General features: G+C 40.1%; 1 protein-coding gene across 7 annotated transcripts in view; it reads left to right on the forward strand.

Moving 5' to 3' along the window:
- Positions 1-17035, forward strand: part of LOC124120841 (zinc finger homeobox protein 4-like) — a 128425-nt gene that overhangs the window by 27726 nt on the left and 83664 nt on the right. For all 7 annotated transcript variants that reach the window (XM_046483724.2, XM_046483725.2, XM_046483721.2 and 4 more), the window contains one exon: positions 11252-11391. The gene's annotated coding sequence lies outside the window, so the exon portion shown is untranslated. The remainder of the gene's footprint in view (positions 1-11251; positions 11392-17035) is intronic.

The raw sequence follows: 17035 nt of genomic DNA on the forward strand, positions 1-17035 counted from the left end.
TCTCAGATGCTGATGTGTTGGAGAACAGTTTGAACCTACTCATTAGGAAAAAGATCAACTGCTCAGGTCACACGACCTAGAAAATAGCCAACCAAACAAACATGATTGGTGTAATGTGTTTAATGTACAACTAACACTTACAGTAGAACAGGGGTTATAGGGAGACCTGAACCATGAATATGTTCATGTTTTAAACAAATTATTAACTGTGAGTGTGCTTGTTGTTTTGTCATGGCAGTTCAACAAGATTTCATTCCTACTTCCTACTTGTCATTAATAAATACTGCATGGATTTGATTAAACTTCAGAAATATATGAACGAGTCGAATACCTTATCAGAACTTTGTTCAATGCATTCCATGTTATGGAATGGATAAAAGCTTACTGTCATTTTTTAATCATCAATTTATCATTTTAAGACAGGCTTTAGAAATGGTAGCCCCATGCTATGTCCCATCTTAATCAGTGCTCCCATCTACAACATACAACCCGTCATTGTTCGTGACAACCAGTGATGTTTGCTCCAGATCCCCTCCATTGTCACCTTTCTCAATTCAATCCTTTCTTTCTGCCCAAAATATTGTGTCCTGGGACAAAGGAAATTTACACGTAAATGGATATGTCAGAATGAAGAAGTGACCCCTATTTGAGGTCATGTACCCATCCGGAGGCATGTCCAGTCTTTTGTGATGAGAGGTGAATGTAGGGATAATATGAACCTAGATTGTCATCAAGCTGGCATATATTTATTATAAGCTTGATGGAAGCCAGTGAAAAATTAGAGGGAAAGAATGGCTTGAGAGGCCTTGGGAGTGATTTTGGGGACTGTCTCTGTTGAACACGGATTGTCCTTAATGGCAACCAACCACTCGGGTTGGCCATCTTGCCCAGGGGCAGTAATTAGCCTTGTTTAAATTACATTTATGTAAATATAACATAAGACTGTCATTAAGATAGAACAGGCTTCTTTGCTGCCCTGGCCCACTTAACCTATTAGGGCTTAAAGACTTGGAAATTCAGGCCTAAATGTTCATGAAGGATTTCTAGTGATAAAGTACTTTCGTTATTAATTCATTTATTGCCCTAGTGTTTTTTGAGTGGAGATTTTGACAATTGTTGCTGTAAAATGGCACAGAAATTGCTGAATCGGCACTAAACATCGTTCACACTTACTGGACCAATCGAATGTCAAGACAACAATAGTAAATATTTACAGATTTTAGGGCATCTCTGAGTTACTTTAATTGTTTTCATTCAGACATATTTTGACAAAATTTACAGATTTTGCCACATTCCTGATTAGCTGTTTAGATTTTTTTGTAAGTTCTATAACATGAAGCTTTGAACGAATACTATTTTTAATTGCTGTTCCGCAGACTATTTGGGTGTAAAGGGACATCATACATAATGTAAGATGTGTTTACATATTAATATTCTATGCTTCTAGGAATTGTAATTAACGCTGGTGTCAAGTTTTTTAGTGGCGTAATTATATTGGCTTGGTTGTATCCCATCCTAATTACAAAGGTGACTGTAGATATTGTTAAAAAAGAAAGTAGGTTAATTAGATTGACGCTGACTGCCGATCATGTGTCATGGCCCTCGCTTAGCTGTGTTTTTGCTCCCAAGTTAATTAGATTTCCAACATGCTGAAAGGGCACATTTGTATAAAAACCAGCTCATTATCATTTAGCTTTAGGCCAGTAGCTATTCTGAAAAACACATTCTAGTATATACATTAATCCTGCTTGTCATCAGAGGTCCTTGTCAGAAAGTAATAAGTATGAAGATAGTTGCAGGTGATTAGTCTTAACACACTTAGAGCAGACTGAGTATATGTCAGTTCTGTTTTTTATGAATATCTATGAATAATTTAAGAACAAGTGTTAAGTTAGTTGCTTCTAATTATCATAGGTGACAAGAGAGTTAAAAAAATCCATTTCGGGGGGAATGAAGGATATTGCATGTAATATTTATGCTTGTAATAGTAATATAATATTGTACTGGCTCTGAACTTTCACTTTTTTGTCCATTAGTTATATGTGAATGCATCATTTCTCGTCGGCTGTATATATCTTCATAACATGGAACCTACAGTAAGGGGAAGCAATTTATATGTTAACATTTCACAATCAAGTAAACACCAAATGCATGTTTTTGAACTAAACTTAAGATAAGTAATCAACCATAGTGACAAAGAAGGGTTGGGTATATTTTTTAAATCTAGATATATGTATGTTAAGTGTTGGGGTGTTATGAAGCTGTTGTTTTAGGTAGATATCTAATCTCATCTACACATGCAGCTACATGCACAGCACAGCCTCCATGCCCCTGGGGTTGGGGGAGGTGTGGCAGAGGTGTGGAAGTACCACCGCCACCCTCGAGTGAGAGACCACGATCCACCGATATTAACGCTTAAAGTCCCACATTGTGATTAAGTATTTTATTTGTACAGATGTGAGGTACATTTACCTCTTGATAAGGCGGTCAGAATTTACATTTACAAAGAAGCTTATTAACAGTAATCCCTGGTATGGGTTCCTTTGAAAATAAATTTCACAAACAAATATTTTTCGTGAGCTTTATGAGAGGTGTCCTATGAACAAGCTGAGTTGGGATGATATTCAAAAATAGTGATTATTTTTATCTGAGAAACTGACACCCTGGCTGGACTGGTAGGCAAACATGGCATTACCCCAAGGGGATGCTTGATTGGGAAGTGATGGAATTTGATCTCTCTACAGCTGTATATGTCAAAAGACAAGCGGCTGATGTAAAATGGCGGTAATCTTAAGGGAGCAAAAATTAGCCCGATCTAGATGCAATAAAACATTTGGCACATGTTTGAGTAATTAAGCTAGGCAGCGAGATGAAGTTATATTTTGTTTGGCACCCACCCACAAATATTTACAACTGATGATTCGAAAGGTTGATCCGGCCCTATTGATATGTTTACTGATGCTGGTACAGTGATGAGGAGATGCTCCGCAAAGTGATGGATATACTTGCTCTCAGAGAGTTGCAAGTCGTTACGCAGGAAATCTTATCAAAAACAAGACATACGCTTTTTTTACCAAGTGATCCGTCTCTTCTTTTTAAGGTTTGGCGGCATCAATACGTAATGATTTCAAATGTTGTTGTGTGGTTCACTAGGTTTACACAGATTGGTCGTGTCACCTGACACGTGGCAGCCATATTGTTTTATCAAGTGGAATCTGATTCAGTCTATATTTTTAGATATTTGGATATTCTGTGGAGGATGTCTGTTTTGATGAGAGCAATAAGATGTTTTTGCTGCCCCCTTTGTTTATGCTTCCAGATTCCCTCATCAAAACCGCGGCTCCATTAGAAATAAGGGAAATGTTTGGAGAAAAAATTTCAAGAATCAAAGAAATAGCTCCAAATCAAAGATACCGGTCAAGTTATACAAAGTACTTCAATCACCATATGTCAAATAGCTCCTTCAATTTCAAAGAACTATTTCAAATGTTGTATATTAAACATTAATTGAACAAATGAAGTAGGCAAGATTGTTTAGTCTTAAAGTTTGGATCTGGGTGATACCCTGGTTGGTTTTATGAAAGAAGCTGTATTTTTAGAAGTAAAGTTACTGTACACAGAAGGAACACCCAGACACACCATGGAAGCAAAGTATATGGCTGTCTTTCACATTGCAATGAAACAGAAGTTTCTCAACTTTCTTCTTCAGGTGTAGTTTGGAAGTTACTGAAACCATACCTGAACCAGGAGGACATTGGTTAATTGTCCCTCCCTTGGTGATTCAAGTTGGTAGCCATGCTTGCCCTCAGTGTTGCCCTTGATGCTGCCCACAATGTTACCAAATGGATCTCCCATGAAGATCTGGGTTAGATGCTGCCCACAATGTTACCAAATGGATCACCCATGAAGATCTGGGTTAGATGCTGCCCACAATGTTACCAAATGGATCACCCATGAATATCTGGGTTAGATGTTGCCCACAATGTTACCAAATGGATCACCCATGAAGATCTGGGTTAGATGCTGCCCACAATGTTACCAAATGGATCACCCATGAAGATCTGGGTTAGGAAAGGTCTTCAGCAATCCATGCTTGTCGTAAGAGGTGACTAACGGGATCAGATGGTCAGGCTTGCTGACTTGGTTGATGCATGGCATCGTATCCCATTTGCATAGATTGATGCTCATGATATCAATCACTAGATTGTCTGGTCCAGACTTAATTATTTACAGACCGCCATCATATAGATGGAATTTTGCTGAGTGTGACGTTAAACAAAAACAAAGACAAATGGGTATTAGGTGGTCGGCATCGGTAGTTCTTCAATAATCAACTGTCAATAGTTCTTCAATAACCATGTTACTTTCAGCAATATTCCAGCAATATCATGATGGAGGACATCTCAGGGAGCTTCACACATTGTACCCAGTGTGATGAGCAAATGCTCTAACCACTAGGCTACTCCACAATCCCATGGCAGAGGAAAACCATCATACAGTGACCCTATTTCAGTTTTGGAGACAACAATTTCAGATCTTCAAGGACTGATTTCAGTTGGTCAAGGTCTGAATTTAGATCCTGAAGGCCTGCTTTTTTGTGGGAAAAGGATTGTTTCAGGTCCTTGAAATGTGTTGCTGCCATATACAGCACATAACTTGCAGACAACAGCATTTTAACTAAGCATACCAATGGGTAGTAAAAACCTCGCTCATCAACTCACTCACTTCAGATGAATGAACAATTAACAAATGTTTCACATACAGAACATTGACACATCTGACATAACGCAAGCCCTTGAATACATTTATGGAGTAAGTTGAGTGAAACATGACTCCCAAACTTTTTCCAGCATTTTATGTCCCCGTCCAAGGCTTAAGTTTCACATGCAAACCTGGTGTTCCATCAACACGTACCACTAACAACACCAGGGGTTAATCTGAGAAATATGTTCCATTTTCTTCAGGCCTCTTGACAAATGACAGCATTTTAATGGCCAAATCTATGTCTCAGCAGGGTATATGACTACTACACAAACGCAAGTGTGGAGCCCAAAAAACAAGCTTATTTGCAATAATTAAGTATGTCAGGTTATCCTCTTAGTGGCGTTGTATGGAGGAGCAATTCTTATGAAGGTATTCGCCATGGTCAGGATGCGTTCTGTTTCCTGGATATAATTGGTAGGTGATGAAGAGGGAAGGCAATGGGGTAATTAACCACAAGGACGTTCATTGTGCTTTTTTTTGTACATGTGGACTCCCCAATAAAATGTTTCCACTTGCTGGCTGAAGACATTGTTCATTCACTGAACAGGCTACAAGTACAAGCTTTGGCCTCGGTCCCCTCCCTGTCAAGATGTTTCTTGAAGTTGCATAGAACCATAACCATTTGGTTCAGAGTTACCAATGTCAAGTTCATAAATTACAGAGTACTGATAACAGAATAAAGGTAATTCATTGCATAACAACATTTCAATAAGGGAGAGGTTTTTTCCCATTGCCCTCAAAGTTTACATTATCCTGTAGTGTCTTTCCACAAGAGCTCTTAGGGCAAAAACACTTCCCTTCCAATGGTGCCTTATGGGCCATAAAGGTGCTCGGAAATGCCTTCCCAGACTTGTTTTTCATTAAGAGTTTTTGCCAGACCTGAGAAGCTGTGGTATGTGAAGTAATCATCTGTGATGCCCTGTATCAGGCCCCTCAATCTGACACACTGCCTCACTTGTTGATCGCTGCTACTCATGGTGGTCACTGGTCTGATTGGCTGCCGCAAACATCAGGTAATCGTTGTCTTTTTGTTCCAGTACAGTGGTGCCATATCTGTAGTCATTGCCCTGGATGCTCTTTGGTTCAATGGTGGAAACATCACTAGAAGAATTTTATATTGTTCCAATACGACCTGGCCCTACCTGTGTATCTTGTCCTGAAACATAGTTGCTTGGCTTGGAAGTATTGTGTGTCTGGTTGATCCAATGCAACATGGATATACTTGTGTGTCCTGACGATCCAATGCAACATGGCTCTACCCTTGTGTCTTGTCCTGCTACACAGTTGATTGTCTTGAAGACATCAGGTAATGTGTGTCCTGACAACACAATACAACATAGCTATACCCTTGTGTCTTGTCCTGCTACACAGTTGATTGTCTTGAAGACATCGGGTAATGTGTGTCCTGACAACACAATACAACATAACTATACCCTTGTGTCTTGTCCTGCTACACAGTTGATTGTCTTGAAGACATCAGGTAATGTGTGTCCTGACAACACAATACAACATAGCTATACCCTTGTGTCTTGTCCTGCTACACAGTTGATTGTCTTGAAGACATCAGGTAATGTGTGTCCTGACAACACAATACAACATAACTATACCCTTGTGTCTTGTCCTGCTACACAGTTGATTGTCTTGAAGACATCAGGTAATGTGTGTCCTGACAACACAATACAACATAGCTATACCCTTGTGTCTTGTCCTGCTACACAGTTGATTGTCTTGAAGACATCAGGTAATGTGTGTCCTGACAACACAATACAACATAGCTATACCCTTGTGTCTTGTCCTGCTACACAGTTGATTGTCTTGAAGACATCAGGTAATGTGTGTCCTGACAACACAATACAACATAGCTATACCCTTGTTTCTTGTCCTGCTACACAGTTGATTGTCTTGAAGACATCAGGTAATGTGTGTCCTGACAACACAATACAACATAGCTATACCCTTGTGTCTTGTCCTGCTACACAGTTGATTGTCTTGAAGACATCAGGTAATGTGTGTCCTGACAACACAATACAACATAGCTATACCCTTGTGTCTTGTCCTGCTACACAGTTGATTGTCTTGAAGACATCAGGTAATGTGTGTCCTGACAACACAATACAACATAGCTATACCCTTGTGTCTTGTCCTGCTACACAGTTGATTGTCTTGAAGACATCGGGTAATGTGTGTCCTGACAACACAATACAACATAGCTATACCCTTGTGTCTTGTCCTGCTACACAGTTGATTGTCTTGAAGACATCGGGTAATGTGTGTCCTGACAACACAATACAACATAGCTATACCCTTGTGTCTTGTCCTGCTACACAGTTGATTGTCTTGAAGACATCAGGTAATGTGTGTCCTGACGATCCAATGCAACATAACTATACCCTTGTGTCTTGTCCTGCTACACAGTTGATTGTCTTGAAGACATCGGGTAATGTGTGTCCTGACAACACAATACAACATAGCTATACCCTTGTGTCTTGTCCTGCTACACAGTTGATTGTCTTGAAGACATCGGGTAATGTGTGTCCTTACGATCCAATACAACATAGCTATACCCTTGTGTCTTGTCCTGCTACACAGTTGATTGTCTTGAAGACATCAGGTAATGTGTGTCCTGACAACACAATACAACATAGCTATACCCTTGTGTCTTGTCCTGCTACACAGTTGATTGTCTTGAAGACATCAGGTAATGTGTGTCCTGACAACACAATACAACATGGCTGTACCTGTGTATCTTCCCCCATTACACAACTGATTGATTGGCTTGGGGGGATCAGGTAAGGCAAGGCCTGTTGTCCCAGTGCAACATGATCACGGGATGACAAATCCTCATTAGGCTTACTCAATCATTGGCATGGTGACTGACCTCACTGCAGTATTATCAGGTGGTGGTTCTTATTAATGTCCAAGAACTTACAATTGTGCTTGCAGTGGTGCCAACAGTTGCTATGGCTGTGGTTCTTACAATTGTGCTTGCAGTGGTGCCAACAGTTGCTATGGCTGTGGTGCTTACAATTGTGCTTGCAGTGGTGCCTACAGTTGCTATGGCTGTGGTGCTTACAATTGTGCTTGCAGTGGTGCCTACAGTTGCTATGGCTGTGGTGCCTACATTTGTTATAGCTGTTGTGCCTACAGTTGCTATGGCTCTGGTGTGCTTGCAGTGGCACCTACAGTTCCTGAAGCTGTTGTGCCTACAATTGTGCATGCAGAGGTGCCTACAGTTCCTGTAGCTGTTGTGCCTACAATTGGGCTTTGAGTGGTGCCTACAGTTGTTATGGCTGTTGTACTTACAGTTGTGCTTGCAGTGGTGCCTACAGTTGGTATAGCTGTTGTGCCTACAGTTGCTATGGCTGTGGTGCCTACAATTGTGTTTGCAGTGGAGCCTACAGTTGCTATGGCTGTGGTTCTTACAATTGTGCTTGCAATGGTACTAACAATTGTTCTAATTGTGGTGCTTTGTATTAATCCAGCAATGGTTTATACAATGGAAATTAACTGGCCATGTTGTACCAAAAGACGGTATGAGATGGTACTACTTGTTTCCCTGCCTGACACTCATCATTAACTGGCTAAAACTAGGACTGGCTGGACTGACTGGCATACCCTGTGTGATTGTGGCATCCATGTCAAAACAGCAGCTTGGTATAAAACCCTCATCAATATGGACTAGTACAACACACACACAAGCACTCACACACACACACAAGCACTCACACACGCATGCATGCACATGTACACATACACATACATGTGTGACATTAAGCCTCACTTCAGCAGTTCCCTCTGTTCCACATAAACCCCAGCTAAGATTGGTTGAATGGCTTCTGTGTATGAATAGTTGAGGATGGATGACCACAAGCTCTGACCATCTCCATGGCCTGCTTGTCATGGCATCGCACTATTGATCACTGATCACACTTTTACCCAAGGGCTTGTGTTGTACCAGGACACAGTGATGTCCCCTATTGGAGCATTCTATTGCAGCACATGGTTGAGGTGACCTTCACCCACAGAATTGGACTAACCATATATGAGTAGGCCTAGTTTTTACCGGATCGGTATGGTATAGATAGCGACAATACTAATAATTGATTCCTTTAATTAGAAGCTCAACATGACAAAAGCTTATCATGGCCAAAGTTGACAGAGACTGAGGGTAATTGAATGTAAAGCCTTTTTGTCATGTTATTTTTTTCTGGTGCCCACTAAAATGAGGCAACATTAAGTGTAAGAGGCTCACTTCCCCAACAGGTAAGTGGTCTCCACCTGGCACACTGCCCTTTATCCCAGTCGGAGCAGATTATGTAAGGGCATCCTAGCCAGGCAGCAGCTGAATCAACTTAATCTCCCAGTTGTCTAACTGCTGGATTTGTGGACATAGATCAGACCCACAGAGGATATCATGTACAAACATTGTCGTTATGCAGTCCACAATAAGTTATCATGCATGTGGACTTGTTTAATAACATTTAGTTCATTTAAACTTCGACTACACATTTATTCTCTTAAAAGTTTTGTGATTTGTGAATGCTCTGTATTGATGATTCCAATTAAAGCTTGTTTTAAGCTGTAACAAAAGCAATAGAAGACCCCCTAGACGACCGAGCAAGAGCAATGAGTTCATGGCACGCGCTCATCACATTCAGCAGTTTCATTGGTTACTTTACAACATACGAGAGCAGCAGATGATTTTTTCATCTGAAGACAAGAAAAACATAATGAACATAAGTCTTAGAAATGATGAAAATTAATTTGAGGCTGATGGCCCACCAAAGTTGGGGGGATGCCGTCTCTGTGGGAGATGAGCCGGTTGTGCAGTCCCGCCCGTGTGATGACTGCTTGATGCAGTTCCTGGTGTTTTCTGTGAGAGGGAAAGAAAAGCAAACATGCTGCCTCACAGAAGCTTATCTTGATGCACTTGTTGTGAGGTATCTCTGCTGAAGCAGCGGCCAGCTGGTCAACCGCCATATTGAAAGGGGGAGCAGACGCCACTTGATCAGTTCAGTGTGGGGTCAAACACAGTGATGGACAACACCATAGAAAGAATGTTTTCATGATAATTAACTGATGAGAGGTGCTCATTCCAGGTTGGGCGATCCTCCCTGCTTTATCTACAGACCTTATCAGACATTTTCTGAATTTTAAGATTGGGTGTGTGGAGGGGATAAGGCAAGTTCTGCAGGATTATCACCCTTGTGAGGAGTCAACATTATGCAAAGTCAGAATTAAATCTCTTAAGTCAGTACCAAAGCTTGGGTCCTGCCAGTAAACAAAGTTCCCTGTTCATCTTCCTGCCTCCATAGCTGAAGATTTCCCTCTAGCTCTTTGATATTGTTTTGAGAAGTGTGTGACAATATTTGCTAACCCTAGCCTGTCACAGCCTCCTAGCCATTGTGTTGCCCAGTATAAACTAGCAATCGGACCATTTGTATCTAGGTAAATTGCACTCAGGTGCAAAAGAAACACACTCACACTGCCAGTGTCGGTCTAAGTCGGCCCTGGCACTCAACGGTAATCTGTTACAAGCTAATTTAGTCACAGGTTGTTTGATAATCATCACAAAATTCAATATTTCACAGAACGATTTCATCTGCGGATTGTAGTATGTCTTGCTTTTAACAAGCCCACCCACTTACTCCTTATCAGTGTAAGTTTGTTTATGAAAGAAGTAAGTTTGTTGTGCTTGGACAGAGTGTTCAGGATCAACGTGTTGACTTCAAAGCCAAACACAAGATGATATAAATGCTTGTAAGCAAGGACATTTCTCAGATCCATAGAATTATTTTTATGTTTCAAATTATAGACTCTTTCTGGCATTAGAATCATTATATGGGAAATATTTGAAGTTAAATTTTGTAAGAAGAAGTTTTTTAAATGGTTATGCATGTGTAAGAACAATATATTATGTACAATTTGCTTTTGTTTAATTTTACAATGAATCTTAGTTGAATAAATTATGAAATTTTCTTTTGTATTCTCATTGATAATTCAACTCATGCAAACTTCATAGCCTTAAATTGTCCATTAAGATTTATGTAAACATTTTTTTTCTGTATTATATTTGCTGTTGGGACAGTATTATAACAGTTCTGTAAAACTAGTATTGGTTTTCGTCTTACAAAATGTTCTGTAGACGATAGGTTGTTAATGATGACTGTGGCATTGTTTGATTGTCATTGGCAAGTTTATTTCCTCTTGGTATTTAATAGACCAATTTTATAGAATATGTTATGCCAAACCAAATTCTTTGAATGATGCATTCATTCTTCTTGCAGACTGTATATTTCCTTACATTGGTAGATATTCCATGTTTGTTTTACATATCCCATCCTGGAATTTTCATTTATAAAAGACACCGCACTCCAATATTTTTGTAGTCATCAAATCTCTTTTGATTGTTCAAACTGAGTTATTTATTTGCTTGTTTAATATCAATATTGTCGTTTAATGCTTGTGTCATGCTTATCTTTTACAGTTACGCTGGCCTTTGACATGATATAACAAGTTACAGGAATTGTCTCCCCTTGTTACGCCCCAGTAGATGTCTCTGATTGTTGACGCTGATGACACCAATGTTTTTCTTAGCCTATCAGCAAGCTCGATTATTGGCATCAGGTAAGACGGTGATTAATCTTGTAGTTGAGAGATAGAGATTACACAAAAATAGTCTAATGATATGAACAGGTCAACAACTAGAATTTGGGCAATTTTTATACTTTTTGGATTACCATGCACTGCCCGGAACTAGGTGATGTATTCTTCAGCTCACCTGACTTAAAGTCAAGTGATTTTATGTCATGGCCTGCTTGTCGATATACTCTGCATCTGTGAATGTCTTCCCCTCAGAAACCACTGGACCAGTGAAGCTGAAACTTCACAGGCACGTTCCCACCAATGATGACACCTGAGTTTGTTTTAAAAGGTTTGAATGGCAGCCATATTGAAAAATCTCTTTATCTGCCACTATTTTTCAAATTCAATGACATTTGGTAGTTTTTTGCTGAGTACAGTGTTAATAAACAAACAAATAAACCTTATGATGACACATATGTTGTTCAAATCTTTACAGTTTAGTACATATGCAGACACTATTTCAATATCAATCCTGACAGCAACTTAGGTCCATCTTTGGTAACTATTAAGCTGTTGGCTAGACATCCAGGTGAGCTACCGTGCTGTGGCGCTCTTTATTTGTTTTTAAATTTTAGAATGATTGGTTTCATTTTTGCAGCATAAAAGGGAAATGTGCTATACTGTCAAGCACCCACCCTCCATTTTAGGGGAAATAACACTTCTTACCACAGTTGCTCTCCATCTTCAGCAGTTGACATGATTAACAATAACAAGTCTGTTTTGGTAAATTAAACTTTATTTCATTACAATAGGTTATATGTAAGATATTATGGATGACACAATTTTCTTATAAAAAATCGTTAATATTTTTTTTCATCGACGATAATTCCCATTATTGATTCTATTTAGCCAGCCCTAATAACCACAGAAAAGTGTGAACTAGGTACCAATTTATGACAGGTCATGTATTGCTTATGGCCAAAGCAAAAGAGAGTAACTCCACTATGATGTCGCTGCATTGTGACCATGTTGAGTTACATGACGCCACAACTTTGGAAGACATTGAATGTTCTTCATGGTAGAAATTGAGGGAAAATATGTTATTGCTCATGTGTTTTCTAAAATAATTGCTTGCTAACAAAGAGAATTTATATTGTCTTACAGGTTAACACTTTATCAATACGTTGTTAATATCTTAAGAGTTAAATACTATTACTTAAAGTTTTGTGCAAAACTGTTGAGACCGTGATTCCCTTATATGCTGCTCCAGTAACTTGTGAATTTTGCGTGGTAGTTGACAGGTGTGCCTGGCACAATGAAATGCACACTAACACCCCACACACCCCCATCACCCTCCACACACCCTCCATGCCCCACCACTCACCACACACCACCCTCCATACCACCCCACCCTCCACACACACACACACACACACACACACACACACACACACACACACACACACACACACACACACACACACACACACACACACACACACACACACACACACACACACACACACACAACCACACACACAACCACACACACAACCACACACACACACCCATGCCCCACCACCCTCTACACACTACCCTCTACACCCACCCACCACCCTCCACACCCCACCACCCACCACCATCCACAACCCTCCACGCCCCAACCATCCTCCACACCCCACCACCCACCACCCACCACCCTCCACGCCCCAACCACCACCCACCACCCTCCACGCCCCCACCACCACCCACCACCCTCCACGCCCCAACCACCACCCACCACCCTCCACGCCCCCACCACCACCCACCATCCTCCACACCCCACCACCCACCACCCTCCACGCCCTCACCACCACCCACCACCACCCACGCCCCCACTTTTGTTACAGACCAGCAAACATCTATATACTCACACAATGAAGGTCATTATAATATCAGTTTTGATTGGACATTATACCATGAAAACTGTCTGAAAACAAATGAGAATTGGATTGCCGTCATACAGAAGATACTATTCCTCAGGGTCTTCTGAAAAGGTCTTTATGTCCTAAAGGAAACTTGAGAGTACCTATACAGGGTGATGTTTCACCGGTGATTGCATGCCTTTAGGAAATTAGTATCTTTTTAGAAAAGTGTGTGCATAATTGTAGAAATGAAAAAAAATCAAATTTCAGTTTTAGTATTGTGATGAAGATTGGGTTATCAAGTAGCTGTCATTTCCCAAACCAGTAATTTCATGACATTATTGCACGGGATATATATCATTTCATGTGATTAGATAATCAAAATGCAAAAATAAACCAAATCAGTTTGACAAAGATATTAGGTATGAATCATTTCTTTTGCATGTGAGTATATATTCCGTATGTGTTAATGGTTGTTGTTGATTAGTCTGACACACTGACTTGTCTGTCATCGTTTCATTAGGTGCCTTTCTCAAGGATTATCATACAGTCCAGCTGACTGAAAATATTGCCATTTTCTGTTTAATGAAAGTTGGTCAATTCCATACGACTAATGGAGACAACATGATTCTGTTCACATGCATATGGAACTTGTTGTGCAATAGGCATGGCATGATGTTTGTATACAATGTACGGAATGTATGTGAGAAGATGTTTACAACTTTCACATTATACACTGAGGGCAATGTCAGATTTGTTTCCACGTGATTGCTGTCCAACTCTCTTCTCTGTGCATCAGGCTTGCAATCTAGATCACCAAAATATGATGTCCTATATCTCTTAGGATATAAGATACTATTGTGACATCGTTTCAAAGGGATATAACTCTTTAACCTTGTTTTTTTCTTCTTGACAGCACATTTGCTGAACTAGTTTCGAGTTTTCAGGTTTTTGGAGTAAAAGAAATATATCTGCAGGGAGACAAAATATAGTTGATGAGGCAGAAATAATGCCCCCCTTTTTTTTTGAGAATGTGTAACAAAGGTTTGTTTGATGACATTGTCTATATGAATGAATGAATAGACCTTAGGCTGAATAGAATCATTACCAATATGTAATGGAACAGGTGTGCAGGTTTAGTTTCAGTGCACTCCTTGGGTGACAAAGTTTTTTCATGAAGTCAAAGGATTGATTGTTTAGGAGATTTTGAGTAAACAATATTTCAGACCTTTTTGTCAGAATACATTTTCACTTGCCAAAACATAATTTGTAATGCTATGTCCTGAGAATATTTTTGGACAAATTAAGCTACATAGGATCATTCAAAGAATGACTACAAAACTAATGTGACTTTAAGGAACATCTTGGAAAAATTGATTCACTTAATATTCCTACTTTTTGCATGCTCAAAACTCACTGCACTCATATGGACTGTGGGGGAGACTTGGAAAGCTGAATTTAAATCAGCTTTGAAGTATCACCAGGGGGTCTGAGAGTATGTCTTTCATTTAAATGTGGTGGTTAATTTAGTGTGATTTAGTGTGTCATATTAGCAGCAATCTAAGGCTCGTAGTCATGTGGATCACTATAAGACTGAACACACCCGATCTGAAATAATTTAAGACATTGGCTTGCTGTGATTTTTCATGATTTGTGTTTCAACTGGGCTTAAATCGGAAGAGGTTGAGAGTCAGTAAATCCTGTAGCAAGTAATATGTCACAGAAATGATTAAAGGTGAGTCCATACCTCCACAGATGACAAAAACATAATCATATCATCGGAGGGAATTTTCGGGGGCAATCAGTACTTTTCAATTTCACGACCCCTCCTAGACCCGGTCTGTTGAGATAAGCGTGAAGCCATATCAAACCCAGAGAAAAATGAACGTCTTAATGAAGACTTTTTATTTGTCCTGTTAACAATTCTTCGAAAACAAAGCCCTTGCTTTCTTAGCAGGAAAACACGATGGATTAAAAAGATTTGTGAGGCATGAGTTCATTTCGGGGCATTGTGATTCAGTGTCAATGATATCAGACAAAAACTTTACACTATCTGATGTAACTGCTGCAAATTTGAAATTCATATGCTGGCAACAACGATGAGTTTTCAGTGTTTGATTCAATCAAACAAGAGGGGAAAGCAGGCTCAAAATGGGAAGAAAATAAAATTGAATCCTTATTGATTGGCTCTGGTGTTTGAGCTAATCATGGGAAAGTTTTGACTCATCTTTCTCATATCACTGACTTGGGGATTTTTTCCAAATTAGGATTTAACAGAACAGGCATGGCACTCTGGAACCAATGAGGGCAAATAGTCGCACCGGTGTATGCACACCATAGGGGATAATAACACCTCCATACTTCCTTATATATCTACCAGTTGACTGGCATGGCAAAACAGTTTTATTTGGAATATTCATTTTATTCTGGTATATGTGTGTGATGCAAACAGATGGAATCAATTTCAGAAAGGAGTGGATGATATGAGGGGGTAGTGGATGATATGAGGGGGTAGTGTAGTGGATGATATGAGGGGGTAGTGGATGATATGAGGAGGTAGTGGATGATATGAGGGGGTAGTGGATGATATGAGGGGGTTGTGGATGATAAGAGGGAGTAGTGGATGATATAAGGGGGTAGTGGATGATAAGAGGGGGTAGTGGATGATATAAGGGGGTAGTGGATGATAAGAGGGGGTAGTGGATGATATAAGGGGGTAGTGGATGATATGAGGGGGTAGTTGATGATATAAGGGGGTAGTGTAGTGGATGATAAGAGGGGGTAGTGGATGATATGAGGGGGTAGTGGATGATATAAGGGGGCAGTTGATGATATAAGGGGGTAGTGGATGATATAAGGGGGTAGTGGATGATATTAGGGGGTAGTGGATGATATTAGGGGGTAGTGTAGTGGATGATAAGAGGGGGTAGTGGATGATATGAGGGGGTAGTGGATGATATAAGGGGGTAGTGGATGATATAAGGGGGCAGTTGATGATATAAGGGGGTAGTGGATGATATGAGGGGGTAGTGGATGATATAAGGGGGTAGTGGATGATATTAGGTGGCAGTGGATGATAAGAGGGGGTAGTGGATGATATAAGGGGGTAGTGAAGGTAGTGGATGATATGAGGGGGTAGTGGATGATATGAGGGGGTTGTGGATGATATGAGGGGGCAGTGGATGATATAAGGGGGCAGTGGATGATATGAGGGGGTAGTGGATAAAAAGATGGTAATTGACAGGTAGGATTAGTATAAGATAAAAGAAATTTTGTATTGGAAGATGGGATAGTCCATTGCAAAAAAGGGATGACAAAAGATTGTGTTGGACAGTACATAGTGATAAGAAGGGATTGTGTTGGACAATATATAGTAATAATATGGGAATTTGTTGGACTACACTCAGCAATATTCCAGCTATATGATGGCGGTCTGTAAATAATCAAATCTGGACCAGACAATCCAGTGATTGACATCATGAGCATCGATCTACGCAATTGGGACACAATGACATGTCTCAACCAAGTCAGCGAGCCTGACCTGACCACCCGATCCCATTAGTCGCCTATTACGACATGCATGGGTTTTTGAAGACCCGTTCTAATGGGACTTGTGTTGGACAATGGGGTTGTGATAAGGGATTGTGCTTGACAGTATGTAATAACAAGGAATTGTTTTTGTCAATGGGATCGTGACTACAAGTGATTGTGTTTGACAGTTGGATGGTGTTTGACAATATATAGTGATGACAAGGGATAGTGTTTGACAATGTATAGTGATG

This window comes from Haliotis rufescens, unplaced genomic scaffold (assembly GCF_023055435.1).
Source record: "Haliotis rufescens isolate VD_foot unplaced genomic scaffold, xgHalRufe1.0.p SCAF_19, whole genome shotgun sequence".
Taxonomy (NCBI): Eukaryota; Metazoa; Mollusca; class Gastropoda; order Lepetellida; family Haliotidae; genus Haliotis; species Haliotis rufescens.